Source organism: Alligator mississippiensis, chromosome 2 (assembly GCF_030867095.1).
Source record: "Alligator mississippiensis isolate rAllMis1 chromosome 2, rAllMis1, whole genome shotgun sequence".
Lineage (NCBI taxonomy): Eukaryota > Metazoa > Chordata > Crocodylia > Alligatoridae > Alligator > Alligator mississippiensis.
Window position 1 is genome coordinate 299,391,119 of NC_081825.1, and position 14,063 is coordinate 299,405,181.

At 45.6% G+C, this 14,063-nt stretch overlaps 1 non-coding gene across 1 annotated transcript; it reads left to right on the forward strand.

The window, feature by feature from the left end:
• The first annotated feature begins 10,605 nt into the window (after positions 1–10,605).
• Positions 10,606–10,769, forward strand: LOC132248956 (U1 spliceosomal RNA). The gene has a single exon (XR_009460426.1). It is a non-coding gene; the product is annotated as a U1 spliceosomal RNA (small nuclear RNA).
• The last annotated feature ends 3,294 nt before the right edge of the window (positions 10,770–14,063 follow it).

A 14,063-nucleotide genomic window follows, 5' to 3' on the forward strand; every position in this document is an offset into this window, starting at 1 on the left:
TTCGAAGCCTTGCCAGCCAGACTGTACAAGGACGGTGCAAGACCACGTCCCTGGTAGACATCAGGACACAGTGTCTCCCCGTGGGAAATGATGCTTCGTGGAGACTGTTTGCAACCTACTGATGAGACGCAGTAAGCGGTGGGGAAAATTGCCTCGTTGAGTTGTGTTCTTGCTGTGATGCTGGGTTCAGTTCCCGTCGGTCCAACTAAAGGTGCACGCACTGTTCACAGAGCGAATCGACTTCAGTACATAGTGGAAGTGGAGTGGGTGCACCCTTATACACCAGTGTTAGTCACTCTACTCCAGAGTAAAACTGCCCCTTAAAGCATGAAGAGTAAGTAGAGTTACACTCTCTGCCGGTCATGCACCCGATCTTCTGTCACTTTGATCTAGCAAAGCCTTTTGTTCACTGCGAACTGACTCCCCCAAACCCATGGCCAGGCTTAGCAGCAATGTCTCTTGCAGTCAGATTAAATGTACTATGTAGTAAAATCCAAGATAAGTTACTCCACAGAAGTTGTCACGTCTCCACGGCCCTAGACATGACTTCGAAGGCACTCACCGATAGGCAAAGGGTCCTTTTGTGGGAGGTGCTGGTGGAAGCGGTGATTCATTTCAGAGGTGACGGCCCTTCTTTTCTCTCACTTCAGCTGAGACCTGTGCAGCAAGCAAAGCATGCGGAGGTCCCAGAATGACAGCTGTTGTATAAATGCAGTGATAATATGTTTACTAAAGGCAGGAAAAATGCTCCTATCCACCAGGGCTCTCAAAAGAGCCACTTGATGCCTGGTTCAATTGGACATGAATGACAGGAGAAATTCAGATGAATAGTTTCAAGACGTGTTGCCGGGAAACTGTCCAGCAAGCAATCACGTTATTGATCCCAAGTTAATAATACCTCAAAGTAAGTGAGTAGGGAGATGTAGGAACACAACTACTATTTTAGCTTTCTTTAACCACAAATCAAAGGCTCGATCTTTGTTACAACGATGGTGTATAGAGCATTGGTGCTGTTACAGAAAGAGCAATTATAATCGTCGGGGTAAATAGTTGCCTTATTACCTTAATTTTCAGATTAACATTTCTACACCTTGTAATCAGGTTAATCGCATTCAGCCTTAGTGTATTATATCTCCGTTGTTTATGGAACCAGTGGCAAATCCATGATAGAGGCATTGACATTTTTGTCCCTCTCTCCCAGCAGCTCTGTAGACTCCTTTTGAATGGTCTCCTAAGGTATTTATATTTATTATGATGTACCTGAACCTCAGGGTGCTAGGTGCTGTGCAAACACAGAACAGAAAAACACATCCCTGCCCCAAAGCTTACATAAGGTATGGGCAGGACCAGACTTTCCTTAGCATCTATCCTCATTCTTTGCCCTGAAAGCAGAGACTTTCTGCTGGTCAGGTAATGCAGCGTGCACACGAATAGGAGAGCTCTGAATAGCACCTTGCAGAATCCCTGTCTCTTCAGGGATTTATCCACCATCGCTTGCTGATGACCAGATGCCATTATACAGGAGAAAGAGTCAGCACTGAAGATTATAAGGCCCGAAGACTCATCTGGTTTGCTTTATATTCTAGACAGCACAATTCTACTGGATCGAACTTAATATTTCAACTGATTCTTACTACTCCAAGTGACTGATGAATCACGGTGCTGAATGAAGGTTTTCCTTGTACTTTTAAGAGCCTATAGGGAAGGGATGAGTATTTTGTAGCATGTTCACTGATCATCGCTGAACATCACAACGCAGAGCTTTGTATATCATTCATCATGTGAGATGTTCTCGTTTAGATGTCTCTTTTGTACTAATAGCAGCGGTTATCTGAACCTGCCTATTCCCATGTGAGTGGCTAATGAAATATTAGGGCAGTGCAGCAGTGGACTTGCAATGAGTCTTCACTATTAGCAGGCACTGCTTGGATTTCTGTCCTTCAAGAGCCTGGATCCTGAGCGGTGTTTTCCCCCCTTAGATCCCATCGGCTTGAATGAGAATGGGGGGGTGCCTGACACCTCCCAAGACTGAGTCTTGAGGAGCCAGATCCAAAGTCCACTGCAGTGGATGCTTATGGGCTTCAGTAGGTTTAGGGCTGGACTTTAAAGGACCTATAATAGAATCGCAGAAAATGAGGGTTGGAAGTCACCTCAGGAGGTCACATCTAGTCCATCTCCCTGCTCAAAGCAGGACCAGCCCCAATTAGATCAGCCCAGCCAGGACTTTTTTGAGCTGGAATGAGATAACCATCACACCTGCAAGCAATTTGCCTCCTTCCTCTGAGGGTATATTCGCTCCTCGTGTTCACGCTCTGCAGTTTCCATGAGCAGAAGTGCGTGTCTGCAGCAGCTCTCAGCCAAGGGCTGTTCCCAATGCCCTGCTCTTGTAGCATCCTCATTCTCTTATGCCCCAAGCATGATGCACTTTCAAGTAATCTCTTAGCAATTGACTTTCTAGAGTCCATCTTGGCGTTTAGAATCGGTCACCAAGGAGCGAGTTTCGGTGCGGCTACCTGGCAAAATGCTGAATCCATTTTTCTCCTTGTCTACTGCCATGATGCAGCTGGCTTCAAGTAAGTCGGCTCTTCTCTTTGCAGCCATGTTCCGGTACCACGTTACGGAGTGAGGACAAAGGCCATCACGTTTGCACTAACTCAGCAGTGTAGGAGTTTTGGTATAGGCTAAGATGTAGTTATGCTAAACTATAGTTAAGCTAAGGCACTGCAAAGGATCTTGGGCGTAGCAGGCTTCATTGACTGCTGGATGACCTGATCGAAGAAGCAATGAGCAAAAGTGCTGATTCAAAGCAAGAAACAGGAGCTGAACAAATGGAGAAGTAAAAAGTTAGAACTCACTAGGAAAGCAGAGATAACAAGAGGGGAGCTGGACTCAGCAGGGGGTGAGCTGGAGATATGCACACTCAGCAGGGGGTGAACTTTAGATGCCCAAAATTGGCAGGGGGCAGTTGGCAAGGGATGAACTGCAAGTGACTGTACTTGGCAAAGACTGGAGTAGAAAGGCACTTTTGACAGAGAGAGAAATAAGACTTGGAAGAGGGTGTGGGCATCTCGGCTACAAATGCCCTTAAGGGCCTTTTCGTAGAGACTTAGGGGGTTGCATGTGTCACTTGCCATTGTCTGGGCAGCTCCGCTGAGCTGGGATGATTGCTGTACAGACCCACGAGGACACTGTCCTACGAGACAGTAAACCCATCTGAGCATTCACCACCTAACGTGAATTCGAGTTATTCTTTCTGCATCGCACCTGAGCTGCAAGAGGCTGGTTGCAGGCAATGTCCTCAGAGCACAGACCCAAGCAGCATGAGCACCTACAGCGGCAGCAGGCAGGCGGCCAGCCGGGAATACTCCCAAGCACCCAATGCTCCAGCCACTGCATTTCTGCAGGGTTTGCAATCTCATGGTGGGGTCACAGCCCCGAGTTCAGGTTGCCTGAGTGCTGTTGGCGACAGTGAGGTGACTGCAGATTGAAGCAGCTGCAAAAGCAGCTCCTCCTGGTATTGAGAGTGTCACTGCCAACATCTTTTGGGTAGCTGACCCCAGACACCTTATGGGGCCTGGATATGGGAAGGAGAGGGCTCAACAGTGCCTGAAAAACCAAACCAACCCAAAAAAACAGTTACCTAAAATCACTAGGCACTTAAAAAAATATGGACTTTGCTGTTTGCTTCACTGTTAGAAACCAGCTGGTGGTGGCTCATACTTATGCAGGTTAAATTCAACTTGGGCAGTAAGAATGGATTTTTCTGGGAATCGGGAAGTTGCTCAGAGTAATTGGGCTTTTTCCCCCCTCATTCCACCCCCCTACCTAGCAACTTTACAGCTTGGATCCAGCTCACCTAAGCTCTTTAGCAATGGGATCAGGTCTCCCTACCTGGAGGAGGTGTAGAGCACAAGCATGGGCTATACTTTATTATAGGCATTATAGTGCCATTATTTTGCTGAGGGGCTCCAATCAAGGACAGGACCCGGATATCCTGAGACGGTTCAGTGTCCAGGGCACTAGACTGCACTGCCTGAATGTGACAGGGACTTTGGGAGGTAACTATGATGAGAATGAAGCCTCCCAAATGGTCACGGTAACCCGGGACAGAGCATGCACGCTCTGAACTGTTCTGCTCCTCCAGTGCCGCTGCAGATCTCTTCCCACAACGTTTTGCTCTGTGCTACCAAAACCCACCCCAATAAATGCTTCCTTCCAAACTCCTTCGGATCCCACAGCGGGCCAGGACACAGAGCGGGGAAAGTTTTGGCAGATGAATAAAGGCTGCCTTTGGCTCTGCCATAAATGTCACACTTTGCAGGGAGGGCTCTCCAGCTGCAGGGAACCAGCCGGAGGGGAACAAGACCTCAACGCTTTCTGAGACGTTTATAGCTGAATGAGGGGAAGATTTGTCTTCCGAGAGAGGGAGGTGCTAGGGAGCTGCAGGCTGCTTGGATGAGTGCGAGGGGGCAGCAGCAGGACCCCGACCTAGGAGGAGATAGGTTCACAGGTAAAGGGGCTGCTGCTAGTGAGACAAGATTTCCTGTGGAAAGGGAAGGTCCACTTAATGGATTCATGGACATCTCCATGAGGAGGAAAACCTAGCCCAGACTCTTTGAGCTCAGGGATCTACTGGACACATAGTGTGGGTGAAGGGCGGAGCGGGGCTTTGATTTCTTCAACCAAGTGCTTGCTAAGCGGTGACTGGGAGACATTGTTCTGGTCCTCCTAAAGAAGTGGGGGACCTTGAGAAGAGCTGATCTTACCACCCCCTTCTCTCCCTAGCACTTGTTCCAGCCTGAATCCAATTCAAGCAGCAGTTTTTAGTGACCATCTCCTTTACTGGTAGATCTAGGATTTGGAAAAGGGGAGTGTAGGTGCCGTGGTGCATTGCCACATATAACACAACACACATTTTATTCTCCAGTTAAGGAGAAACTAGAAGATTTGCTAATATACACTAGGTGCCTAGCATGCTGTTATTATTCAGTTTAAGATCAAAGCAAAAACGAGTATAACTATTGGAACATGCACTCATTTGCTAGATTATGTATTAAATTTAAAAAAACACCACAACAAACTGGGCAAAGCATATTTAAAATAGTTAAAAGCAATTGTGCCATTAGTTCTGTTGTCGTTAAAGGCATGCCTCTTATTCAGATGCAACAAAATCTAGCCTTCTTGAATGTCTTGACAGTGCTTCTAATACATCTCTGTCAGTCATTTCTGCACCTGTGTTAAAAGGGCCACACCTAAATAAAGTTGTTTTTTTTTTATGTAGAGCTAAAAACAATGTGCAAGGCTGTGAAATAGAAGAGGGACATTTCCAGAAATGGTTAATAGAGAGCAATATTGCAGATGGAAGGGTACTTGGAATAGTGGAGCCTCAAGGCCGTTAATAAGGGGGGATGGTTGTTAACACCTGTGGAGTGGAGAGAGATTAGCAGGAATCAGGGAGAGGATAATGAGCCATGAAGTCCGGTGGTACATGAATAGAAATGCTGCTGTCCCTCCCAGGCAGTTGGTGGTAAAGTTTGGGTGAAATTGGAATCAAAGGGGGTCGCAACTGCCCCCCGGGATCCACCCGTTCTCCCTGCCCACAAAGTAGAGGGTGAGCAGTTGTGTTTTTTCCTAGCAGCATCCCCTGCAGTGGCCTACTGTGTCCCTCTCCTTGTACCAGCAGGGCCTGCTGCTAGCCTAGCACCACACCGCTGTGCAAACAGGTGCTGAGGCTGTGCATGGCTAGGGCTTGTCATTACCCCAGGGCTTCCCCTTCTGGAGACTTGATTTACTTAACTTAGATGAGACTTTAGAGGGGGATCACCAGAATCCTCACCTCACCGAACAGCGTGTAGCTTCACTCCTAAGTCAACACAGCGGGCAGGCTCCCAGTAAGCTCAGTAGCAGGATATTGAAAGTTCAAGTGCTGGAGGATTGGGAGCAGAGCAGCACAAACAAATTGACGCAGCAGCTGATGCTCTTAGTTCCTTATTTTAAAGGGACTAAAAAGTAACCATGATTATAGGGGGAGGAATGAATCTGCGTCCAGGATCTTTCTGGTTAAAGGATCAGAATGCCACTGACTCAACACGGTTCAGAGCTGTAATTACGTAGGTGCAGTAACATCGCAGAATAACAGGGGAAGGCGCTGAATCCATCAACATGACACTTAAAAAGCCTGAGCAGGCCGGTGTAAAAGTGGAATAAATGGCAGAGCCTGATGCACTTGAGAGCGGCGGAGAAAAGAACCGGACTCCAGCACTGCCTGCGGAGAGCGGAGCTTGCAATGTTCTCGTTCTCCTCTTGCGCACCTCCCCGCAATAAAAAATGTCCAAGGCAAACGGCACGTTGATAAAATCTGGCTTAAAAAGTTCCCCGTGGCACTGTGATTTTAGAAAAAAATCCTACTAAAAAGTGGACCCTCCTCCAACACACACACACACACCCACATCCAGCAACCAAAGGAAGGAACCAAAAAGAAGGAACCCAAAACCAGCAAAGAAACCCCTCGTTCTACCTCGGACTTGCTCTATATCCAGCCTCAATTCTGTTTCTCTGAACTCTTGCATGTAGACATTGGTGTAGGAATAAAGCTGCTGTTGCACAACCGTGCTTTCACCTTCTGCATGTCCCTCTCAGGGGGGCACTGGCCCTTCAGGCTCTGTGTTGGCAAACCAAGAAGGTTTTTTTTTGTAAAAAAAAAAAAAATATATATATATATATGTGTATATATAGATATATAAATAGAGAGAGAGAGATGGAGAGGCTCTCTCTCTAGATATGTATAGAGAGATACAGATATAGAGCTATACATAGATAGATTTATGTCTATATCTTTATATATACACACACACCTTCTATTCACTGATCATTGCCTCCTTAACCCACCATAGGAACCCTCATTACAATACTCGCACCCATGCACCTATCTGCAAGTGATCATTTCCCTTAAAAACCCTTGTCTCTTTGTCCTATCCCCAAATTTTGAGCTTTAAACTCAGTTCATTCACTGTCACTTCTGCTACAGGGCTCGCTGCTGCTGTCCTCATCGCTATCTTCCGGTCCGGTAGTCTCAATGTCCTCTTTGCTATCACTGCCTGTTTGCCCAGTGAGGGGGTGGTCTTGAAAGACCCTGTGCCAAGTGTCCCTCTGCCGGGTGGATTGTCCTGCGACCTCCCCATCCTCTGCTACTGATTTCTGGGATTAGGATTGGCACTCACTCAAGGCCATTTTCTCACAGTCTACCACCTCAAGGTTCGTGTGCCTGGACATCAGGAGGGTCCTGGATTTCAACAGGGCGCTCCTGATGCACGACACGGACTGATCAAAACAGGCTGATGGGCTCCCCTGGTGTTTAGTCAGGGGTCCGCGCAGCACCATCACTCGTGACAGCTGTCTGACCCATGTCCCTGCTTCACAGAGCCGCTCTACCTTCTTCCACGTCTTGGTGTATGAGCAGAGGTGGTCAATCGTCTCTGTGGCACCTTGGCAGATTGCTCTCGGGCAGCTCGATCTCCCTGGTTGCCCCTCTCTGTCTCCAAGCCCTCACTGGGAGGGCTCGGGGGGCAATCAGCTAGTTCAGGTCTCTGTGGTCTTTATGCAGGTCAGTTCATGTTTGCTTCTTTGAAGAGCAGCCAGATCCAACCAGCAACACCAGGCCAGTGCGCGGGGTAGGGCCAGTGCCTGGCTGGATCCAGTGTGCAGGATCAGGCCAGTACATGGGTAAAAAGGATGAGAGCAGCATGCAGGGATTCCTTCTAAACGCTTCACTCCACAGGTGTTAACAACCCTCTCCTTTCTTAAGGGTCTTGAAGTTCCACCAATCAAGCTCTCCCTTGTTCTGCAATGTTGCTGTCTGTTAGGGCCCTGCTACACATTCAAATAAAAGCTGCTAGAAACCAGCTATAAAGTATTTACACATATCCAAGCATGAAGTTTGTAGCTGGTTAGCTCTTTTTATAGCTGGAGAGTCATTTTTATGGTGTGATAATTATTTTGCACAGGTGGCTGGTCTAAATGGCGCAGTAAACCAGTGAATTGTATGAGAATTGCTCTGCACCTGTGGCTGGTCTAAATTTATTGTGTGATTTATCAAGTAATTATGCAATATATGTAACGTGTAGCAGGGGCCTTAGCTGCTCCTGGTCATGAAGCCCCTATGTCACAGCCCTGTAGATGGTTTTATGCTTCAATCTTAAACTGATGGATACAACCCTAGCCCCCTGGCCTGTTAGTAAAGCTTCTAGTTTATTCTTAACTGGAGAAAAGCACTTGTGTTATGTTATATGTGATGATGCACCTCACCATCTGCACCTCCTTTTTCAACTAGATCCACCCATGCTGTGAACCAGCACCGGGCAGCCTTCATCTTGCCCACGCCGGCATGGATTGGCCACTCATCTTGGCACCACCACTTGCAATCTCGCCCTGATCACTTGGGAACAGCCACCCACATGACCAGTGCCACACATGATTAAGTCCATGCTGGGTCCACACAGTCAGAGAGCAATGGAGGTCGCTGAGCCTGGCATAAACAGGGCTGTGGGCACGTTTAACAGCACTGCCTTTGCACAGCAGTGCACACAGCAGTGTGCAGTAAATGGCTCATGGGGCAGTGCTTGGAGCTGCCTCCCCAGCATGCCTCGCTACAGCACCCCAGTGCTGGGGGCCCCAGGCAGGGACGGGCGCAGGGGGTGCGTTGTTGCAGTTGCACCCCTCTTTAATTCCTGCTCCACCCAAACTTTAAAATCAGCTTCCTGGGAGGTACAGCAGCATTTCTTTTCAGGCAGTGCTAAATGAGGCATTGACTTCACGGTTCATTATCATCTCCCTGATTCCTGCTAATCTCTCTCCCTTCCTCGGGTGTTAATAACCCTCTACTCTTTTTAATCCTGTCGATGTTCCACTGTTCAAACTACCCTTTCTTCTGCAATGTTGCTGTCTGTTAGCCCTTCCCGGTACCCTATTTCACAGTCCTGCACATGGTTTTGAACTCTGGCTAAAAAACCTTATCTCAGCGGTGATGATCTTTTCTCAGGTGCAGAAATGACTGGCAGTGAAGTTTTGGAGGTGCTGTCCAGACTTTCAAGAGGGCTAGATTTCATTTGATGAATCTGAATAAGAGAATTACATTCATGGGTGGATGTAGGATTTTGCGGATTGTGTGGCGCCGCCTCATCACATATAACACAACACATCTTTTTCTCCAGGTAAAAAGAAACGGAAAGCTTTAGTAATACACTAGGGGCCTAAAGCCACATTATTCAGTTTAAGAATGAAACCAAACAAATATAACTTGACTGGAACGTGCATTAATTTGCTATACGATATACGATATGGTAAAAATGCAACAAACTAGGCAAAAATAGTTGTTTCTTTAGTCCCGTTGCCATTAGAATTCAACAGACTTCTCCACAAAACAAAATCCAGCCTCCTTGAGCATCCCACCATGTATCCAGTACTTTGCTGAAAGTTATTTCCACACTTGAATTCATGTTTTTAGGTAGAGTTAAAAAACAGGCTGTGAAACAGGAGCCACGTTACCAGGAGCAGCGAACAGACAGCAGGATTGCAGACGAAAGAATAGCTTGATTAGTGAAAGATTAAGACAATTAAAAAAAAGGAGACAGGGTCTTTGACACTGAGGAATGAAAAGTGTAGAAGGGATCAGGTAGATGATGAACCATGAAGTCAGACTCTTTCAGCCCTGCCTGACTGGAAATGCTGCTGCTAGTCCCAGGCCATTGGTTTTTCAAGTTTGGGTGGAGCTGGACTTGAAGAGGGATGCAAGGGTTCCCGCTGTCCCTGCATCCATTTAGCTATGATGACTTTAGGGCTAATGACCCAAGTCCTTTGACTATTTTTTTGCCTGGTGGGTCCTGTTTTTTTTTTTTTTTAACTTTATAAGTACTCTAGCAAATGGGTGCTTCTGCCAATGGTTACACTGGTTTTCGCTTTGACCTTCAACAGAACAAGGTCGTGCCACCCTATAAGTAGAGCTTCTCCTTTCGCTTTCATTGAAGACAGGTGCTGTACTACAGGTGACAAAGTACTGGAGGCACTCTCACCACGCTCAAGAAGGCTAGATTTTGTTTTATGAATCATGAATGAGACATGTCACTGGAATGACCACAGGACTATCGACCCAATAGTCCTGAGGAAGCATGTCTTACGTTCGAAAGCTTGTCTGACTTTATCCCAGCTACATAATTGTTCCAATAAAAGAGATTGCCTTAAGAAATCCTTGCCTCTTGCACAATAGCTTCTCTTCTCTTCTCTTGCCTCTCTCAATAGCTTCTCACAATAGCTGACTCCTGGGAATATTCTTTTGCTTAGTGTGTTGTGGTTTGGGTTTTTTTTAAACTTTAGCAACTGTGTGTCCGTGCCAGTAACTATATTGGTTTTTTGCTTTGATCTTAAACAGAATCATGTAGTGCTATTGTATTAATAAGGCTTTTTGTTTCACTTTCACCTGAGGCACTGTGTCATACTTGGCAAAGTATTGGAGGTACTCCAAAAGGCGAGATTTTTTTTTTTTTACTCTGAATAAGCGATGTCCATGTAACTAGAATGACTATGGGACTAATGACCCAATATCCTTTGACTATATTTACCTGGCAGGGGACATACCATGATCTAGAAGGTGGTTTTCCCAGGGTGAGGCTCACCCTTTGCACTCCGGGCATGCTAACCCCTGCAATTTCCCCACGTGTGAGAAACTTGACTGCATAATTTCTGGCAGTGGGGGACTGCATTCACACTTTCCCCTGGAAAAAACCCACTCTTTCTCTCTCTATATATATATAATATATATAATATATATAATATATATTTATAACATAATTTATATAATATGATATGTAATTTATTATATATATTATATGTATATATAATAAATATAATTTAAAAAAATATATATAGTGTGTGCGTGTGTATAGTAAACTATATAATTATATATATATATATATAAATATAATATATATAATATATATATTTAATTGTCTTATAAATATATTTTTTTATTTATATGTCCTTTGACTATTCTTTTGCTTAGTACCTTGGGTTTTCTTAAACTTTATTCATATTCTAGCAGATGAGCACCCATGCCAGTAGCTATACTGGTTTTTGCTTTGGTCCTAAACTAAATACTGTAGTGCTGCCATATTAGTAATGCTTCTCAAAGTACCGGAGGCACTCTCAAGACTCTCCAAAAGACTAGATTTTGTTTTATGGATCTGAACGAGAGATGCCCACGTTGCTAAAATAACTACAGGGAGGTCTAAAGACACAATATCCTTTGTCTATTTTTACCTAATGCGTTGCATTTTTAAAAAGTTTATCAGTACTCTAGCAGATGAGCACCCATTCCAGTGGCTATGCTGGTTTTGCTTTTATGTCTCCAGACACTCATGAAAGCTAGATTTTGCTTTATGGCTCTGAATAACAGATGTCCGCGTAACTAGAATGACTACGGGACTAATGACCCAATATCCTTTGACTATTCTTTTGCTTAGTCCCTTCGGTTTTCTTAAACTTTATCCATATTCTAGCAGATGAGCACCCATGCCAGTAGCTAAACTGGTTTTTGCTTTTTTCTTAAACTGAATATTGTAGTGCCATATTAGTAAGACTTCTCGAAGTACTAGAGATGCTCTCCAGACACTCCAAAAGGCTAGATCTTTTGTTATAGATCTGAATGAGAGCGGTCCAAGTAACTATTCGATCAACTGGTGTCTGTGCTGTCACTGCCAGGCATCAGGTCAGGCCCCCTTCACTGGGGACTATTGACCCAATATCTTTCCGGCATTTTTTGCCTAGTGGGTTGGGTTAATTTTTGACCTTCACAGATACTCTAGCAAGGAAGCGCCCAGGTCAGCAGCTCCATCGGGCTTTGCCTCTGTCTCTCCAGACACTCCGGAAGGCTAGAGGTTGTTTTATGAATCTGAAGGAGGTCCCTGAGTGTCACAGTATTGCCAACTCTTCTGATTTTTGGCCTGGTTCTTGAAAAGCCTATGCTTGGGGAATGTGAAAACCTTAGCTCTTTCTTTGATGTCTCTCTTTCTCTCTATATATATATCTATATATATATATGGATCTCTCTGTCTATATATATATAATCTACATATCTATAGATTTATAGATTGTAGAGTTGGAAGGGACCCCGAAGGATCATTGTGTCGGACCCCTTGCCCCTGGCAGGAAAAGGACCAAGGTCAGACAACCCCAGCCAGGTGCCAACTAGTCTCCTCTTGAAGACCTCCAAGTTAGGTGATAGCACCACCCCTCTTGGCAGCCCGTTCCGATTCTGGCCACTCTTACTGTGAAAAATTTCTTCCTAATATCTAACCTGAATCTACTCTCCGCTTGTTTGTACCCATTATTCCTAGTTACTCCTAGAGGTGCTCTGGTAAATAGCACACCTCCAACTCTCTGTTGTCCTCCCTTGATAAAGATATAGGCTGCTACGAGGTCTCCCCCCCTCAGATGTCTCTTGTGAAGGCTGAAGAGATCCAGCTCCCTCAACCTCCCCTCGTAGGGTCTTGCACAGAGGCCACTAATCATGCGAGTCGCACTCCTCTGCACCCTCTCCAGATCCTGTGTGTCCCTCTGGAAGTGCGGCGCCCAAAACTGGACACGGTACTCCAACTGCGGCCCTCCCTCGATCTGTTGGTCATGCATCTGCTAATGCACAACAAGGTGCGATTGGCCTTGTTGATGGCTTCATTACACTGCCAGCTCATGTTCATCTTGGCATCAACTATGACTCCAAGATCCCTTTCAGCTGCTGAGGTGCTGAGGAGGTCTTCCCCCAACCTATAGGTGTGCTGGGGATGCTTCTTCCCTAGTGGAGTGCCTTGCATTTGTCTTCATTGAATTGCATCCTCCTTCTTTCTGCCCATTGATCCAACCTGTCCAGATTGGCCTGCATTTGCTCCCTGCCCTTTGGTGTGTTAACTTTTCCCCATAACTTGGTATCATCTGTGAACTTGGACAGGGTGCTGTCCGCACCCTTGTCCAAATCGCTGATGAAGATATTAAATAACACCGGCCCAGGGACTGTCTCCGCACCCTTGTCCAAATCGCTGATGAAGACATTAAATAACACCAGCCCAGGGACTGAACCCTGCGGGACCCCACTGCCCACTTCCCTCCAGGCTGAGAACGACCCCTCCACCACCACTCTCTGGGTGCGGTCCCGAAGCCAGTTGGCCATCCCTGACTGGTAAGACTGACCGGCCTAAAGTTACCCAGCTCCTCCCTTCTCCCCTTCTTAAAAATGGGCACCACACTGGCCCTTTTCCAGTCCTCCTCTCTCTCTCTCTCTAAAAATAATTGATTATCTATAGATCTCTCTCTCTCTATAGATATATAATCTATATATCTATAGATCTCTTTTTTCTCTAATCTATATATCTATAGATCTCTTTCTCTCTATATATAATATATATATCTATAGATCTCTCTCTCTCTATAGATATATAATCTATATATCTATAGATCTCTCTCTCTCTATAGATATATAATCTATATATCTATAGATCTCTCTCTCTCTATAGATATATAATCTATATATCTCTCTCTCTCTCTCTATAGATATATAATCTATATATCTATAGATCTCTCTCTATAATCTATGTATCTATAGATCTCTCTCTCTCTCTATAGATATATAATCTATATATCTATAGATGTCTCTCTCTCTCTCTCTCTCTCTCTATATATAATCTATACATCTATAGATCTCTCTTTCTCTCTGTCTCTATAATCTATATATCTATAGATCTCTCTCTCTCTCTAATCTATATATGTAGCTCGATATAGATATAGATAACGTTTTTCACATTCCGGAAGCGTAGACTTCTTAAACACCAGGACAAAACTCCCGGGCGGGCGCTGGCACCAGGGCCGCGCCACAGGACTGTTGGCCCCGCGGTGTCGGGCTCCCTGGACTACTCTTTTGCTCAGCAGGTTGTGCGTCTTATTCCTAGGACCGACCCTCTCATCCCAGTGGCCGCGCTGGTTTCCCCGCCGCCCTCCCCAGACCTCCCTCCCCCGCCCCTGCC